Source organism: Mandrillus leucophaeus, unplaced genomic scaffold (assembly GCF_000951045.1).
Source record: "Mandrillus leucophaeus isolate KB7577 unplaced genomic scaffold, Mleu.le_1.0 Scaffold1282, whole genome shotgun sequence".
Classification (NCBI taxonomy): Eukaryota; Metazoa; Chordata; class Mammalia; order Primates; family Cercopithecidae; genus Mandrillus; species Mandrillus leucophaeus.
Genome location: NW_012101232.1, coordinates 190,829 through 209,072, shown reverse-complemented (window position 1 = coordinate 209,072; position 18,244 = coordinate 190,829). Strand labels below are relative to the sequence as shown.

Here is an 18,244-nt window from a genome sequence, read left to right as displayed (position 1 = left end):
CTCCGTGTTACAAGAGGTGTGTCACTAAAATTCCTGTTTATAATTTTTCAGAAAAACTAAAGATAACTAAGTGGGAATCAAATAATAGATACTCCATATTCAAATATAACTATATTATCTATAGTTAAGTTCAGGCTATAAGATTCTTGGTAGCTAACCCCTTTTCCTCCCATAGGATTCGGGATGAATGTGTGCTACACCAATTGGTATAAAGGCTTAATATAATGACGAGAGGTAGAATTTTAAAAACTGTCATACTCTATGCTCATTGACTAATTCAGTTGTCTTCGATCATATACCTTGTTTAAAAATTTTTAAAGATGTCTCCAATCAAGCATATGCATTTGCAAATTAATCTTTTTTTATTTTGCAAACTTGCTATCACATATAATCAAAGTATCTTTTTTGTTTGTTTTTTTGAGGCAGGGTCTTGCTCTGTTACTTAGGCTAGAGTGCAGTGGTGCCATCATAGCTCAGTGCAGCCTTGACCTCCTGGACTAAAACAATCCTGCCACCTCAGCCTCCTAAGTAGCAGGGACTACAGACCTATGCCACCATGCCTGGCTAATTATAAATTTTTTACTACAGACAGGATCTCGCCATATTGCCCAGACTAGTTCTGAACTCCTGGTCTCAAGTGATCTTCCCTCTGTACTTTTGGACTCCCAAAAGTGCTGGGATTACAGGCATGAGCCACTGCACTCGACCAAAGCACCTTTTTAAAAACTTTGTTATGGGGTTTAAAAGAACACATAGTGGCCAGGCACAGTGGCTCACTTCTGTAATCCCTGCATTTTGGGAGACCGAGGTAGGTATGTCACTTGAGGTCAGGAGTTTGAGACCAGCCTGGCTAACATCGATGAAACCCTGCCTCTACTAAAAAGACAAAAATTAGCTGGGCATGATGGCATGCGCCTGTAATCCCAGCTACTCAGGAGGCTGATGCAGGAGAATTGCTTGAACCCAGGAGGCAGAGGTTACAGTGAGCTGAGATCGAGCCACTGCATTGCAGCCTGGGCAACAAGAGCAAAACTCTGTCTCCAAAACAACAAAACAACACCACCACCACCACCACCACCACCACACATAGCCAGGTCAGAGAACTGTCCACTCTATCATTTTCTTGATCATATGTACTTGGCATTATTAAATTATTTCCAACGTATAGTTCTTTACAGGAATCTTAGAGCTTGAGTTTCAAAGGTTTCACCAATTATTCACATTTCTTCATTTTGCTAACATAAGACATTAAAAGTAGCATAAGACTTGAGGCTGGGCACAATGGCTCACGCCTGTAATCCCAGCACTCTGGGAGGCCGAGGTGGGTGGATCACGAGATCAGAAGACTGAGACCATCCTGGCTAACACGGTGAAACCCTGTCTTTACTAAAAATACAAAAATTAGCCGGGCGTGGTGGCAGGCGCCTGTAGTTCCAGCTACTTGGGAGGCTGAGGCAGGAGACTGGCGTGCACTCGGGAGGCGGAGCTTGCAGTGAGCCGAGATCGCACCACTGCATTCCAGTCTGCGCAACAGAGCGAGACCCCATCTCAAAAAAAAAAAAAAAAGTAGCATAAGACTTCAGTGATATAACAACATGCCCTACCACCCCAGTTCTAGCAAGTGGCTGTCACCAGATGTGAGGCTCTGGTGTGAGTGTGTCCCTGTTTCCCAATGCCTTTAGCACAGCGTCTAGACACATAATGGGACCACCATAACATTTCTTGGTCAAATAAAGAGAAAAGCATCATAAATCAAATAAAAATATTTGTTTCAAATACTTCAAAAAGGAAATGCTATAAACATTTCTACTCTTCTAACAGAGATAATTAGGTGACGCCCAAGGCAAAATAGTTACTATTGCAAGAATGTTGTAGCCAATTAAATGGAGCAGCAGTTTCTATAATTTAATTTCTGTTAATAAGTTTCTGAATATTATAATAAGCATATCACAAGAATATACCTGAACTTTTAGGATGCCTGCATGTCTAGCATGAGGTGAAACTGGAACTAACAAAGTGCCTGGCTGCTGTACCAGACCAATGTATCTATGAATTGCCACCCATGCACTTTTTCATGTGGAGAATATCTGTGAATGCTCACTGAATAGCCTACAATTACTTCAAAATATTTTTTAAAAGTATTAACAACCTTAGAATTTAAAGTAAAAACTCCAACTACAGAATGTAGATTAGTTTAGTGAAAGACATTAGAATGAGAAAGAAAAGCTATAACACAATGAAATAGAATATAGAGTCAAGAACTCTTACGATGTATAGGAATATAACATACGATAGGAGAAGCATTTAAAATCAGTGAGGGAAAATTATTCAGAAAGTAGTGCTGATAAAATTGTTTGAAAGGTAATTAGAATTAATCTCTACCCTCAAATGATACATCAAAATAAATTTCAGATGAATTAAAGTTAAATACGAATAATGAAACCATGAAAATTAGCAAATTTTTCATTGATTTCATGATTACAAGATGTTCTCACTGTGAATAATTTCACAAACTTCTTTTCAAATTATTTAATGCCTACATATTATTGATAGCTTTAGGTTAAAAGTATGTTTTCTGAGAAAACTACAATCAGGATAGGTGAACATAATCATTTTGGATACTTAATGAATTTGATACAAATATATCAACAGAATATTGTGTAGACAGACCAGCTAATGAGGGAGGAGGCCACTCTTTTCTGAGCCCTCAGGGATCAGCAGCCTCAGGGACATCTGTGGTCATGGATATGCACCTCATATCAAGCAACCAGTGTCTGTGGGCACAGGGAGGGCTGGTATTAGAGTATAAAGGATTGATGAGGAACTCTCTGTATCTTAGTAGCAGACTTCTATTTCTTTTTTTTTTTTTTTTTTTTTTTTTGAGACGGAGTCTCACTCTGTTCCCCAGGCTGGAGTGCAGTGGCCAGATCTTGGCTCACTGCAAGCTCCGCCTCCCGGGTTTATGCCATTCTCCTGCCTCAGCATCCCGAGTAGCTGGGACTACAGGCGCCCGACACCTGGCCTGGCTAGTTTTTTTGTGTTTTTTAGTAGAGACGGGGTTTCATTGTGTTAGCCAGGATGTTCTCGATCTCCTGACCTTGTGATCCGCCTGTCTCGGCCTCCCAAAGTGCTGGGATTACAGGCTTGCGCCACAGCACCCGGCCGCGGACTTCTATTTTGCAAGTAATAGTAATAGTTACTTTTTTAAGTGGGGGTATTTCATAATTTAAAGGTGTATCTGCCAGGCACAGTGGCTCACACCTGTCATCCCAGAACTTTGGGAGGCCTAGACGGGTTGATCACTTGATCAAGATCAGAAGTTCAAGACTAGCGTGGCCAACTTGGTGAATTTCTGTCTCTATTAAAAACACAAAAAATTAGCTGGGCATGGTGGTAGGTGCCTGTAATCCCATCTACTTGGGAGGCTGAGGCAGGAGAATTGCTTGAACCTGGGAGGCAGAGGTTGCAGTGAGCCAAGATTGTGCCACTGCACTCCAGCCTGGGTGACAAGTCATCAGGGAAATGCAAATCAAAACCACAATTAAATGCCACTTCACACCCATTAGAATGGCAATTATCAAAAAAAGAAAATAACAAGTGTTGGGGAGAACATGGAGAAACCGAAACTCCCATGCATTGATGGCAGGAATATAAAATGATGCAACCTCTGTGGAAAACAATATGGCAGTTCCTTAAGAAGTCAAACCATAAAATCCATCAATTCCACTCCTAGATCTATAGCCGAAAAAAAATTGAGAGCAGAAACTAAACAGATACTTGTATACTTATGGTCACAGAAGCATTATTCACAGAGTAGTCAAGAGGTGAAAACAAATCAAATATTTCACAGGACGAACACATGAATGGATAAAAAACATATGGCATATACATACAATGAAATATTATTCAGCCTTAAAAAAGGAAGGAAATTCTGACACATAATGTGGATGAACTTTGAAAACATTATTCTAACTAACATAAGCCAGACACAAAATAACAAATATTGTATGATTCTACTTAAGAGTTACCTAGAATAGGCACCTTTATACAGGTAGAAAGCAGAATACAGGTTACTAGGGACTTATGGGGAGAAGAAGGAGTTAGTGTTTAATGGGTACTAGAGTTCATGTCGGGGATGATGAAAAAGTTCTGGAAATGAAGAGCGGTGTTGGTTGCGCCACATTATGATTGTAGTTAATACCACTGAAAATACATCTAAGAATGGTTAAAATGGTAATTTTTATGTTATGCATATTTTACCACAATTTTTTTAAAAAGCATTTCATGACGCTGGGTATCATGGTTCATGCCTGCAAACCCAGCACTTTGGGAGGCCGAGCCAAAGAATTAACTACTTGAGCCCAGAAGTTCAAGACCAGCCTGGGCAACAAAGGAAGATTTTGTCTCTTAAAAAACAGACATTGGCCAGGCACAGTAGCTCATGCCTGTAATCCCAGCACTCTGGGAGGCTGACGTGGGCAGATCACGAGGTCAGGAGATCAAGACCATCCTGGCTAATATGGGGAAACCCTGTCTCTACTAAAAATACACAAAATTAGCTGACATGGTGGTGCGCGCCTGTAGTCCCAGCTACTCGGCAGTCTGAGGCAGGAGAATCACTTGAACCCGGGAGTGGAGGTTGCAGTGAGCGGAGATCGCACCACTGCACTCCAGCCTGTGCGACAGAGCGAGACTCCGTCTTAAAAGAAAAAAAAGGCATTTCATGGACTGTATGTGTATACACAAAAAAGCTTACAGAGGAAATGTATTTCTGCCTCAACGAAGACCAATTTCATTTATTCAGTCAACAAATGTATTACGCTTATGAGATCTGCATAGAAAACAGTTCAGACAATTTAGACCTAGAATTTCGTACAGTATTGGGAATGAGACAAAATATAATAAAGTCCTGTAAGTGCTATTATACAGCCATATATGTCACTATTCCAGTCCTAAGATTTGTAGATTAGCCTCCCAAGGGGATTGGGACACTTCCCAAGGATCCCTGGGAACAGTGGCAGGCCCTAATTATACCACGTCTTCATCATTTTCAGTCTTTTCTATACCAGAGGACATCAAAGCTGAGGACAACAACAGAACAGTATTCAGTTGGTTCTCAGACAAAATATTAGGTAGATGTTCACAAGGTTCTTCTTTGCTAAGTGTTCGGAGAACATACACTTAAAAAAGCAGAGAACAATCCTTCATATTTTGAACTATGAGCTTAATTCTGTTAGTAATTCCTCATAAGCACCAAAATAGGTCACTGGTTTCTTTAGCAGAAGATCTTTTAGCTGAAGAAACTGGCAGATAGAAAGTTTAAGTAATGGACTATTGTCAGAAAGCACACTAGAATCAGCTGAAGGCTAGTGGGGGACAGATGTGCAGGTTAAGCCTCCATAGCACAGTGTGGCCCAGCCCCCCATTTCCATCCCCTACTCTGCACTGGGACTTCTGCTCAAAAGGAGGACATGTGCTCTTCCTTTTGTTGAACTTTAAAGAAAACAGGAAATCGTGTTTAAAATAATTTCTATGGTTTTGTGAATCTTCATGATTAACAAATAGCCATTCAAATTCTTCAGGAATGATGAAAAATATAAACCCAGAAACATAAGGGTAGAATGTCTTTGAAAAGCATAGCCTTTTACAGCCTTTAAAAGCAGTCAGAGGTGCTTGTGAAACCATGTGTGCTGTTTTGAGTGTTGGCCTCAAAGCATATACAAATACAATTTGTAGTATACTGTTTGTTTGTTTTTACTTTTCATATGTCTGAATATCAGTCACCTACATACTTATATCTCCCTTATCTCCCTCATCATATTCTGGTTTCTATTTTTTATGTGTCTCCTAACACTGCCTATTCAAATTACTTTCAATCAGTAACTGTGACAGCCTCAGAATCACATCCAAAAAACCAGTTCCACAGACTTTAGCACAGATTTGAGTATACCCCTCTTTTATGCCTCACTGTTTTCTTAGATTTCTACCATAGTAACTGAAAAGTAACACTATACATATTTCTGTAGACACATCCTCTGCAGTGGCCTCCCAGCGCCTCCCCCACCTCAAACAGGTAACAAGGAGCACACCTTCCTCTTCTCCATGTCGTCAGCGCCAACACAGAGCAGTGAGTGCATGCTTGTAGAATTGATAGATAAGTGCATTTGGGATATATTAACTTTATGAGCCCAGGGATGAGTTTAGGTAGTGAGTTTTTGTTTTAGAAATCCCTGTTCCAAACCCAATCTAGCAGTCATTTCTATACCAAATGAATGAAAAAAAACTCAATCAGTAACTTCAGAGTCAGACACTTTAATGAACGTAAAATATACAGGACAAAAGCAGGCATATTAAAGGCAACAAATCCTAGTTTTCCTCTGCACTCCTGTCAGCTAATACTTAAATTGTTATTATTAGATTCAGGGACTTTTGATCACAGACACAAAAGGTGCAATGCCATGGACCTTTTTCTGCAGCACTCTCCTGAATGCAAGCACTATGTTACTTTCACATTATAGAGCCCATGGTGAGTCACCAACCACAGCCCAAGAAGGTACATGGTTCACCTGTGGGCAAGAGGCAGAGAGAACAACAGTAGGGTGACTATAGCAAAAACAACCTGTTTTTCAAATTCTAATAATAGACGGTAGGAAAACACACATTTAGACACACATCTAACCCTAGAACTTGTAGCCATTTTAAAGTTATTAACATAGATCCCATGCCAAGCAACAGTCTCTCCTCCACCCTCACCCTTATATCTAAAAATAAAATGAAACATTACAGCTACATATTTTGCTTGCCTCAGCCAATAGCTCAAAAAACCCCCTCAAGTCCTACTGTTGCTGGATCAGTCCACTGTATACTATGAGTCAGCACTTCTCCACATTTCTGGAAATTCCTCACCAGCAACATGACCTACAAGAGGAAGCCAACTTTCCATTTCAATGTATAACAGGAAGTATTCAAACAGATTTCACCTAAACTGGAGAACTGTTGTTAATGTAACTGCTGTTACATCAGAATGAGTGCAAATCTACTGAAAGACATCAAGTTGTTTTTTTTTTTAAAGTATAATATTTTATTTTAAAATATAGATGTATAGATTGTTAATTAGCTAAACCAGTATACTGATTTTGAAAAGAGGTATTTTAGTGGCTGGGAGGCAAGAAAAACACAAACTTTAAATTTAACTCAATTACTGTCCATTTTTCTATTGCATATATTATTGCAGAGTTGTAAGACTTGGGCAAAACCTGTTTGTTAAGAATCTGTTTTGTTTTGAATATATGGTTTGAGCAGTAATGTACAGAAATAACATTGGAAGTGTAAATATTTTGAGAAAAGACATTCTGCAGCAGATGCTAAAATAGAGTTTAACTCTCTCAATGATTGGCTTAAATTTGTTTGAACAGAACAAGCTATGTTAATAGATTACAGAGATTTTATACCTCAGAAGTGGTCTTTCAGAATATTAACAGATCTTAAAACGGCCTGTAGATTAACTAGAGGGTTATTTCATCAGGGTCCTTGCTTTTACACTCAGAAAGCTGCTTTCATAGTTAAAATATCAACTACAAGAAGTCGTTTTTCCATAATTCTTACAGAGTTTCAAGACTTAAGTTCAGTAAAAAGCCAAATAGCTTAGTTATTACAGTCATTAATAAATTTATTTAACATTCGTGCAGCATCGGAATGCAAGACATCTGGTTCTAATTTCAATTTTGGCTTAGAATAAAAGTGCCTCCCCCACAATACTTTGATTATAAACTATCCTTTTCCTCCTCTCTTTTTTTCTTCTTTGGAAGCTGTTGTCCTTCATTCTTGCTGGAAGCCACCTGACCACTGCCAGGAAGAAGAATGCAAAACATTCCCAGGAGCGGCTGTGACGTCAGCGCCACATTCCACCTCTCCGTGGTCAGGGCTGTCGGGAAGCTCCAGCCTCCAGCAAAACCACTGGGAGAGATAGCAGCTGAGGCCTGCACTAAATCATATTATACTAAAACCTCCTTCATGTTATGCTTTAAAAATGCACAATGTCTTCCCCCCAAAACAGAGAGAGAGAGAGGGAACAGAGCTGGCTTTATAAGCCATATTTACTGTTTATCTTCATATTTACTTTTTATCTCCAAAACCACTTTGGGTTTGGGGGAGGAGAAAAACAAGTAAAAAGTGATTAACAATAATCCTCAGCAGACCAATCACCATAGGCAGCAGTGTGTGGACAGGGTGAGATGAACAACAGAAGAGTTTGGGTTTCAGCTAGCACATCCCCCTCTATTAAACCATCCTCAACAACCCAGTCACTAAGCTCCCTCTCAGGAGAAAGACAAAAGTCCCATTCAAGGATGCTTTAGAAAAGCTAAGAAAGTAGTGAACGCAGGGAGGTGCATGGGAGAAGATGGCAGTGGAGCAACAGGAGGAGCTGAGGGAGTTCGTGGTGGTGACAGGCACTGAGGAGGACCAGGCCTGCTTCTTCCTCGAGTCGGCTAACCTGGGACTTGCAGATTGCGCTAGCGAGCTTTTATGAGGACAGAGGGGACGAAGACATCATAACCATTTCAAAGGCAACCCCCAGTTCAGTGTCCAGAGGCACAGCCCCCAGTAATAACAGAGTGACAGCCTTCAGAGACCTCATTCATGACCAAGATGAGGATGAGGAAGAGGAGAGGAAGGCCAGAGGTTTTATACTGGGGTCTCAGAGAGAGGTAGACAGCAGACTCTCGGCCCTCCCAGAAAGAAAAGTCCCAATGAGCTGGTGGATGATCTCTTTAAAGGTGCCAGAGAGCATGGAGCTGTAGCTGTGGAGGGAGTTTCCGAGAGACCAGTACACCAAGACCATTTGCAGGAGGTGGCTATGGCCTTGGGGCAGCACCAAAGGAAGAGTCTGCTTATGTGGCAGGATAAAAGAGACAGCATTCCCACCAAGATGTTCATGTAGTACTGAAACTCTACAAGAGTGGATTCAGCCTGGATAATGGAGAACTCAGAAGCTACCAAGACCCATCCGATGCCCAGTTTCTGGAGTCTATCCACAGAGGAGAGGTGCCAGCAGAGCTGTGGAGGCTAGCTCACAGTGGACAAGCGAACTTGGATGTGGAGGACCATCGGGATGAGGACTTTATGAAGTACAAAGGAGCCTTCACTGATGAGGGTCAGAAACCGAGCAGCACTGCCCCCCAGGTGTTGAGTACCATCTCTCCAGTCCAACTGGCAGAAAATGAAGCCAAAGCCAGCTCTTCCATCTTAATCGTCAAATCAGAGACTACCACAAACATCCAAATTTGGCTTGCAGATGGTGAGAGGCTGGTACAGAAATTTAACTACAGCCACAGATCAGCAACATCCAACTCTTTATTGTGGATGCCTGGCCAGCCATGGCTGCCACCAGCTTTATCCTCATGACTACTTTCCCAAACAAAAAGCTGGTTGACGAGAGCTGGACCCTGAAGGAAGCCAACCTGCTCAATGCTGCCATCATGCAGCGGTGAACCTAACTGCCCAGCCAGCTGCCTGGCCTCTCTCCTCTGTTTCCCACGACCAGTGGCCATGCCCCATGGGGATCGTCCCTCCTGCCCCCTTATGCACACCAGTAGTCCAGTGTGATGTCTTCTCCATAGCTCTGGGTTCTTAAGTCTTGGTTGAACATTTGTTTTCTTCTTAGTTGCATTTCCTGGGTTTTTGTGACGATCAATGGACTTTAAGGAAAAAAAAAAACAAAACCAAAAACGAGTAGTGGATGTATTTTCACTAAAAATAAATATTATATAGACATAGAAACTGAAGACTGTAATTATTGCAAAAAATTCCAAACATACACATAATTCTTACACAATTTTTCATTTGTAACTTCCTAGACTCTATCAACAATTCAACAAGTATATCTGTTAACTGTATGTGCAACTACATTATACACAACATTTTGTTTTTTTTTGCAAATACTATACTGAATATTTCCCCATTCTATTTAATATGATCTTTCACACTTTATGAAACTCTAAAACTAAAATGATTTTTGGGAGGGAGAGAAGAGTTCTATTGCAAAAAAATGCTTATGCACATAATTTTTTTATGCTAAACAATTTCCTTGGAATAAACTCGCAGGCATGGACATTTAGATTAAGTATGCAATTTCTTTTGACACTTGCTACATATTGCTATGCTGATTTCCAAAAGAACTGTACTCAGTAAGACAATTACACATTTCAGCATACCCACTGTAACTTTGTCAGCATTTCTGTGTGCACACATAATTACACATAGAGTTGACATAGACATTTTGCCAAGATACTTTACATTTCTTTGATTAATAATGAGACTGAAGATTCCTTTATCAGTTGGGTTTTGGGCAACTTCTGAGGTGCGAATTTTTAGAAAAAAACCCCCACATTGCAAGTAATGATTATAGATGAAATCAAAATGCAGATTTTACCTTCATCCAAACAAAAGAAATTGTTGTATTTGAGTTTCTTAATAATATATGCTGTTTTTAGAAGCATCAACATTTGACATGACACAAATTGTAGTTTCTGGATAGGCAGTGTGTGTGGTGTATAGATGTGTGTTAAGTGTGTGTCGTGTGTGTGTGCGGTATGTGCATAAGTGGTATGTGATGTGTGGTGTGTGTGTCACATATGTGTGAGTGCACCATATTATATGCATGCACACATCCACATGCCACTACAGTATTTGTGTTGTAACAAAAGAGAACAAGAAGTCAAGAGATGTATGTTGCAGACCTAGTTCTGCCCCAGAAAAGTTAATTACCTTTTCTGAATTTCTTTCCTCATCTGTAAGAATCTAGTTTTACGAATACCATACAGTTATCTAAAGAGGAAGTAAGAAAATAAATGTGAAAGTAGGCTGAAAAGTTATTTGACTTGCTTTTTTGTCTGTTAGATTTTGTAATGTGTTACTAGAGAAAGATATCCAAGGTATAAAACTGGGAGTTCATCATAGTTGCCAAAATGCCAGTCTATAAGTGGCACTCTCCTGGGCCCTAAAACCAAGTACCTTAAAACTTCTACCTTCTGCATAGTATAACAGCCCCCTGGAATAGAAACCAGAATACCTAGATGCCAGGAACGTCTTGATAAAATACAGATGTAGAAATACAGACTTAGGGGGATCTACCATGTCTCCTGCTTACCCACCTTGTAACTACACTCTCAGGAGGCCACAGACAGGAATTTCGGCCTGCATTGCAGATGCTGCCTCAAGGGCTTCTGGATTTCTACAAGAACAGGAATGGCTGAGGCAGCAGAGCTAAGTGTCCAGAGGCAAGAGGGTCTGGCTAACATAACAAGCTGAAGGGCCAAAGTGTGTGTAAGCTAGCCAGGTATTTGGGAGTGGACAATTAATGAGAGGGTTTGTAGGGCCAGAATAGTGAGAAAGCCTCAGACACTCTGATCTGATCTGTAGGCAGGTGACAGAGGCCTGGAGGGACATCCTCAACAGTCGCTGGTTTGATCGACATCCTCAATAGCCGCTCTTCTCGCGTCTGACAGCCTCTCACTGCAGGAGTGGTTGGTCCTTTAAGGAAGAACACTTCCATAATATGGTAATCATGTAACAAGTCTTTCTTCTACCCATTCCCAAAGGATGTGCAGCTGCTTTTGAGGAGAAAAAGAAACAACTGGACTTCTCAGCACTTATTGGACACTGTCCCCGAGGACTCAACACCTCTGTGTCCTGATGGTGGGGTGGAAGCTGCATGGGAGTCAGACACAAATGGAGGCTGTGGTATTATTACCTGACCAGAATCTGGGTTTACAGATAGGCTCTACACTCACACACAGGGAGAATTTCCACAGTTGTGTCTTGACCTATGCAGTGAGCATTGTTAGAATTCAATGGGCTCAAGAAAAGCTTCTGAACTTCTCTTCCCTGCCACAATAGCAACCGAAAGCAATATGGCATCTTTTAGAGGAATCGCAAAAATTAATGCCACTGTCAGAGACTCGAAAGGTTCAGGGTGGTGATTCCTACCACATCTCTTTTTTTGTGTGCAGGCCTGTGCAGAAGACACACAGGTCTTTTGAGAATAACAGTTGATTATAACAAACTCTATCAAGGAGAAACTCCAGTTGATCAAACCTGGTAGATCAAATCAATGCATTCCCTTATCTGTTGTGCAGCTACTGATATGACAAAAGTGGTGTGTGTTTGCGTGTGCATGTTTTCCTATCCCAATAGCAGGAAAACAGAAAGCTACTTGCTTTCACCATCTTGCCTGAGCACTATGTCAATTCTGGTTCTGTGCCATAACTCAGTCTATAGGAACCTCAATCATTTTACCAGCCTACAAGACATCATAGCATCACGCTGATAGGATTTGTTAGTGAGAAGTAACAATACCTGAGGATAGCCTGGTAAGGCAAGTATATGCAGGAGGGCAGAGAACACATACTCCAAAAATCCAGCTGGCTCCCAGGGTAGCCTTTTGAGTACTACCTTGATTTATTTACTGAGTAACCCATAAAGCTTCCAGTATTGAGTGGGACAAGAAAAAGTCCTCCATATGGGTTAGGATGGAAGAAGGCAAGCAACTTTGCCCTTGCCCCTGTGGCCAATGAACTGGAATACTCGAAGTCAAAACAGAATAGTGGAAAGTCCCAAGGTTTTGGGGTCACGCAACACTCCATATTGCAAATAACTATTTTCCTTTTGATACACACAGATTGACTTAATACTGGCTCCTAGTGGAGAATGAACAGGGGACATTTCACATTAGTTCACTGTGCAACGGTGGCTATGGAACCCACATGAACTGGGTGTTGAGGCTACAGAGAAGGACATGTCAAGGATACTGTGTCCTCAGGTAAAAGTCATATAGATAGCATATTTAGGTGTGAACAGCATCTAAACCTAAGTTCCGTCAACAGGAAGCTTATATTACTGATGTGCCTACTCTTGTATCCTGCCATCCTTCCCTCAGCCCCCACCAGGGCTCATGGGAAAGTCTGCATGACTAGCTGTCCGAGGAGCTGGTATCCAGATGGAGCAACACAATATGAGCAGCTGAAGTCGGCTGTTACAGCTTTGCAGCTTCCTTCACAGAAGGCCCTGACAGAGGAGCAGAGCTTCCCATAGCATGTCTTGGGTCCAGTCTGCCCAGAAGAGATGGCATGATCACACTGATTCATAGGCAGCAGCAACTACTAAGCTAAACCATTGGGAACACGCTTTAGGGGCACATACTATGGACCATCTGACCCAAGCTAAAGACAGCTTGCAGGCCAAGCCTCTACTCACAAAGAATCAGAACTTACATTGACCAGCACAGACGAAGGAGCAAGAAGACTGAGGAGCTGGCAGCAGGTGGCTGGGAAGAGGCATATGGGTGGATTTCCTGAACCAGGAGTAAGACAGAATACGGTGTCCAGCTGAATGCTTACTGCAGAGGAGGCTCTCAGAAACCAGGCGGACATGAAAAATCACCCTATGAATGCTTGTCTCACTCTCTCCACAGTAGCCCAGAGGTTGCTCAGTGGGCTCATCAGCAAAGTGACCACAGTGGTAAAAGTACAACATGGGCAGCCTCCCTGCACAGAGCTCAGCTATTTCCCAACACAGTGGAGTGTCAACTTGCCAGGAACAACAATCGGTCTGGAGGGACCGCCTGATACATAACATCCGGTTAATTACACTCAATCATGACAGGATACCATTTTATCCTCACTAGAATATATACCTACTCGGGGTTGGTTTTTGTCTTCACTGTCTGCCAGTAACACTGCATATGTCCTTCAACCCACTAGGTGATACATTTGGATATTTTAGGGCATGCAGACCATGAAATGGGTAGTAACCACTTGTAGAAATGAGAAGTCTAATAATTATGCATACTTCTTCCTTTCTCGGTGTGGCAAGTATATGTTTACGCAAGTTAACTCATTTTCTTCCTCCATTTCCCCAGTTTTAGATAGGGTGTATTGGTGATACTAGCCTTGCAATTCATTCCATAGGTTACAGGATCCCAGAATTCTAAGACAGAACACTGCCTAAATTAGAGAAAGAAAGAAAGATCACCCTGAGAACCTGCACTGGTGGAGCTGACTGCAGAAACAAAGGAGATTTTGGGACTGCCCTCTAGGTAGAGCAAGATCCTCATTATTTCTACAGGGGAGAGCTGTATGATGGTGTAAATAAATTGTTGCTGCTGTTGTTTGAAAATGTAAGGGGGTTGATACAGAACAGCCAAACATGCAGCTGCAATAACAGCATGTGTGCTGAACTGTCTAGTAGCTTCCCGCCTCCCTGTGTTACTTCCAGGTGGGTGGGCAGCAGCCAAACATGTTCTGCTTAGAAAGCCTCATCTGCATTCTATCATCTGTAACTGAGCTCTCAACTCTTGTAGCATTACTGTAAGAAACAAAGGAGGTATTACATTTGCAGAAATGGTTTGAGAAAGTACAGAAACATCCACAGAAGGCATAATTTTCCATTTTGTAGTTTAAGATTGAGAAAATGATGAGTCAGAAGATACATTCAATGTGCCAGGAAGGCAATATTCAAAAATAATAGAATTACACAGACTGAAATTATGCATAAGATATAGGCTAAGTATACATATGGTTGAGAAGTGATGGCAAAAAATTCACAAAAGGTAAAGGTTCGGAGAGAGTGAACACTAACATCCGTAGTAGGGAAGCCTGGGTGGCACTGCTAGTTTTGTCACTAGATGACCACAGACCAGTGCATTTGAAATGCTGCCATATCATTTGATGGTTTCTATTTCTGAACGTCATGGTGCTCAATTGTCCACAATTAGTTCAAATGTTTTAATGAAGCCAAAGGGGTTCTAGAGCTATTCCGAGGATTCAAGTCTGCTTGACAGGAGAGACAGAGAGAAAACCTAGGGTGGAACTATATTTCAGAGGCAACCCCAAAGCTCTAAGTAACTTTCTGAGCCAACACTAGTGCAAACAAACATCCATCATTTGGATGATACCAGTCTATATTCTAAAAGTCTGACAGTCATAGATTTTGCAGGAACTTCTGTCCTTAGTTACATACCAATGTAGTACAGCCAAGAATCATGCATCAAGTAATGTGTTATGTACTCTTCATATATTTTCTGCTTAGTATTACCAAAGCAATTTTCCATCAGTCAACAGGCATGTATTGAACTCCTCCAGGGCAGATAGCAATAAATGCTCACTGATCCACATAAATGGTTTTTACGGTTTCTTTCGCTAAACAGTTAGAATTTCTGATACTGAAAGGTAACTGAAGGAAAATAGAGGTGTTTGCTTCTAGATGGTAATGAAAAACCCAGTGGTAGCAATTACAAATATTTTCTTAAATGAGCAAAATAGGTACATATCGCGACACTGTTTATTCAGTACGTCATCAAAAAGCTAAATGAAGAAACAACACTGAATTTGGGATCCAAATGAACCAGCTAGGTAAAGGCACGGCAATTACTCAATATAGATATAAAACATATTCTTAACATTATGCCTTTCTTTTATGGCAAAGACAATGGAGTATATCATATACTATGGACTGGTTGAACACAAATGCAAACATGTTAGGTCTAAGTTGGTATGGCAAACATACAAGTCTTGACCTGATAGATGTGACATTCTCTCCCTTAGGCAGCAAAGGAAAAGCCCAGAAAATAGCACAGAGTATCTAGCATATACCAGCAGTAACAGTCAAAAAAACTTGGTCCTATTTTTATAGTCAGAATATAGACAGTCTTCCTAGAGACTATCTGGATATGTTACAAACACTGAAAGTATTCATTGTAACCCATAACTTAACCATTGTTTTGTATTACTGCTTTATTTTAAAACAAAAAAGCTATTTTTCAATAACGTTCCGGGTTGCTTTTAAAAATGGTGATTTGTATATTACAGTGTGTTAGATCATAGAAGAGCATATTTAACCTGGGTTGCTTTGATAAAGAAACTGCTGACCCAGTTATTCAAGATGGAACGTTTGCCAATGAGTGCCTTTGTTGCTCATTACCAGAATGATGCAAAGGAACTTTTAGATCAACTGGCCAACAATGTGCTTCCCTTTGGCCTATCACTGCCAAAACAAGGGAGAGACAGAGAGGGAAAGGCATCATCCGTCCTCTAGTCTTATAAGAAAACACACATCGGTCTTTTTCTTTGTTTCAACATTGAAAGCTGTAGTTAATTCTTGACATTCTGTTTGTATTGATGTCATAGTCAATTCAGAAAAGAAAGCAGTGCTTACCTTGCTTATTTGCTCCTCTTTGGGTACCTCTAAATCACTCTGCTGTGCAAATGCATGCCTTCTTTCAGCAACGAAGCACTGCCACAATTCCCTTTATTAAACTAACATAATGAACAGGCTCTCCACATGAAGACTCTGCCTTAGGTAGTTTCCTTGCTAGCCTGTCTTTAGAGTGATGCCTGACAACAGCTGTCTAAAGACCAGATGGACTGTAGACAGATACTCCAACCCCTATAAAACACTGTATTTACATGCAATGTCAATTTAAACTAAACCCTTTACTCTTGTAGAACTAATACTTCCATCAAGTCTTACCAAAAAAATCAAGCAAAATTAAAAGCTACGGTTATGCTAAATGAAAAGTTGTAAAAAGTTTACTCTTTATAAGTGCGCACAGACATTCTCCCCAACAGACCAGGCTCAGTAAATTCAAATGACTGAAGTCATACAAGGTATCTTATTTGACCACAGTGAAATGAAATTTGAAATCAATAGCACTATGAAATTTGGAAAATTCACAAAGATGTGGAACTTAAATGGCACGCTCCTAAATAACCAATGGGCCAGTGAAGAAATCACAGGGACATTAGAAAATACTTTGAGATTAACAAAAAGGAAAATACAACAAAGCACAACTTATGACATCAAGCTAAAGCAGTGCTTAGAAGAGTATTTATAGTTGTGAATGCCTATATTAAAAAAGACAGACCTCAAATCAACCAAAACTTTCATCTTAAGAAACCAGAAAAATAAGAAAACAAAACCTAAAGCACACAGAGGAAGAAAATGACAAAGATTAGGCAGAAATACATGAAATAGAGAATAGAAAACAATAAAGGAAACCAATGAAACCAAAAGATGGTTGCTTGAAAACACCAACAAAATTAACAAACTATTAGCTAGGCTGACCAAGAAAAAATGACAGAAGGCTCAAATTGTGAAAATCAGAATGGAAAGAGGGGAAGCACTACCAAGCTTACAGAAAGCAAAGGGATTCTATAGCATACTAAAAGGAAATAAACTAAGCAACCGTATGCCAACAAATCAGAAAATGGAAATAAAATGGACAAACTTCTAGAAAGGCACAAACTCCCAAAACTGACAGGTAGAAATTAAAAATCTGAATAAATCTATTATGAATAAAGAAATTCAGTCAGTAACTTAAAACTTCTGACAAACAAACAAACAAACAAACAAAATTAGGCCCAGACAGCTTCAGTGGTGAATTCTACCAAATGTTTAAAGATAAATTAATAACAATCTTTTACAAACTCAAAAAAAAAAAAAAAAAAAGAGTAGGGAACTCCTTCTATGAGGTCAGTATTACTCTCATAATAAAATAAAGGACATCACAAGAAAATTACAGACCTGTATCTCTTATGAATATATATGCAAAAACTCTGACAAAATGTAAGTAAACCAAATCCAGCAACACATAAAAGGGATTATATACCACAACTAAATGAGATTTATACCAGGAATGCTAGGTTGCTTTACCACTTGAAACTCAATTAACGTAATGGAATCATCTCACTAAGGAACAAGAGTCACAGAATCATCTAAATAGACACAGAAAAAGCATTTGACAAAATTTAATACGTTTTCATTTACAAAAATACTGTCACTGAAATAAGAGTTGGTTAAATAAGAGTTGGTTACAACTCAAAAGATTCACTGGGGTGGCCCTGTCTTATCAATGGAGAACATTACAACAGTCACCTGTAGCCCCATACCACTTCCCCTTCCCTGGGGTAAAAACATAAATAAATCATGCAAATGAACACCCTACTAAAAGATGCATAAATTTGTCATACATGGATTGAAAAATAAGAAGTATCTCACTTCACTCCTAAGAACTAGCAGGGCAAGCTGAGTGACAGTGAAAGAAATCCTTAGAAATGGGAAGTCTCCCTTGCTTTGAAGAGGGGAGGAGGAAGGTCTCAATCTCACATCCTAATAGCCATAGTAAAAGCCATACAAAGTGACATGCCACTTACTAGAAACACCTGTACTTCACATTTTGTGAAATACT

General features: G+C 40.3%; 1 protein-coding gene and 1 pseudogene across 2 annotated transcripts in view; one reads left to right on the top strand and one right to left on the bottom strand.

The window, feature by feature from the left end:
• Nucleotides 1–18,244, bottom strand: part of SPIDR (scaffolding protein involved in DNA repair) — a 385,066-nt gene that overhangs the window by 226,260 nt on the left and 140,562 nt on the right. The window lies entirely within an intron of this gene.
• On the top strand, nt 7,062–10,004 carry LOC105533769 (annotated as a pseudogene). The gene has a single exon (XR_001005168.1). The product of XR_001005168.1 is annotated as an NSFL1 cofactor p47 pseudogene (transcript).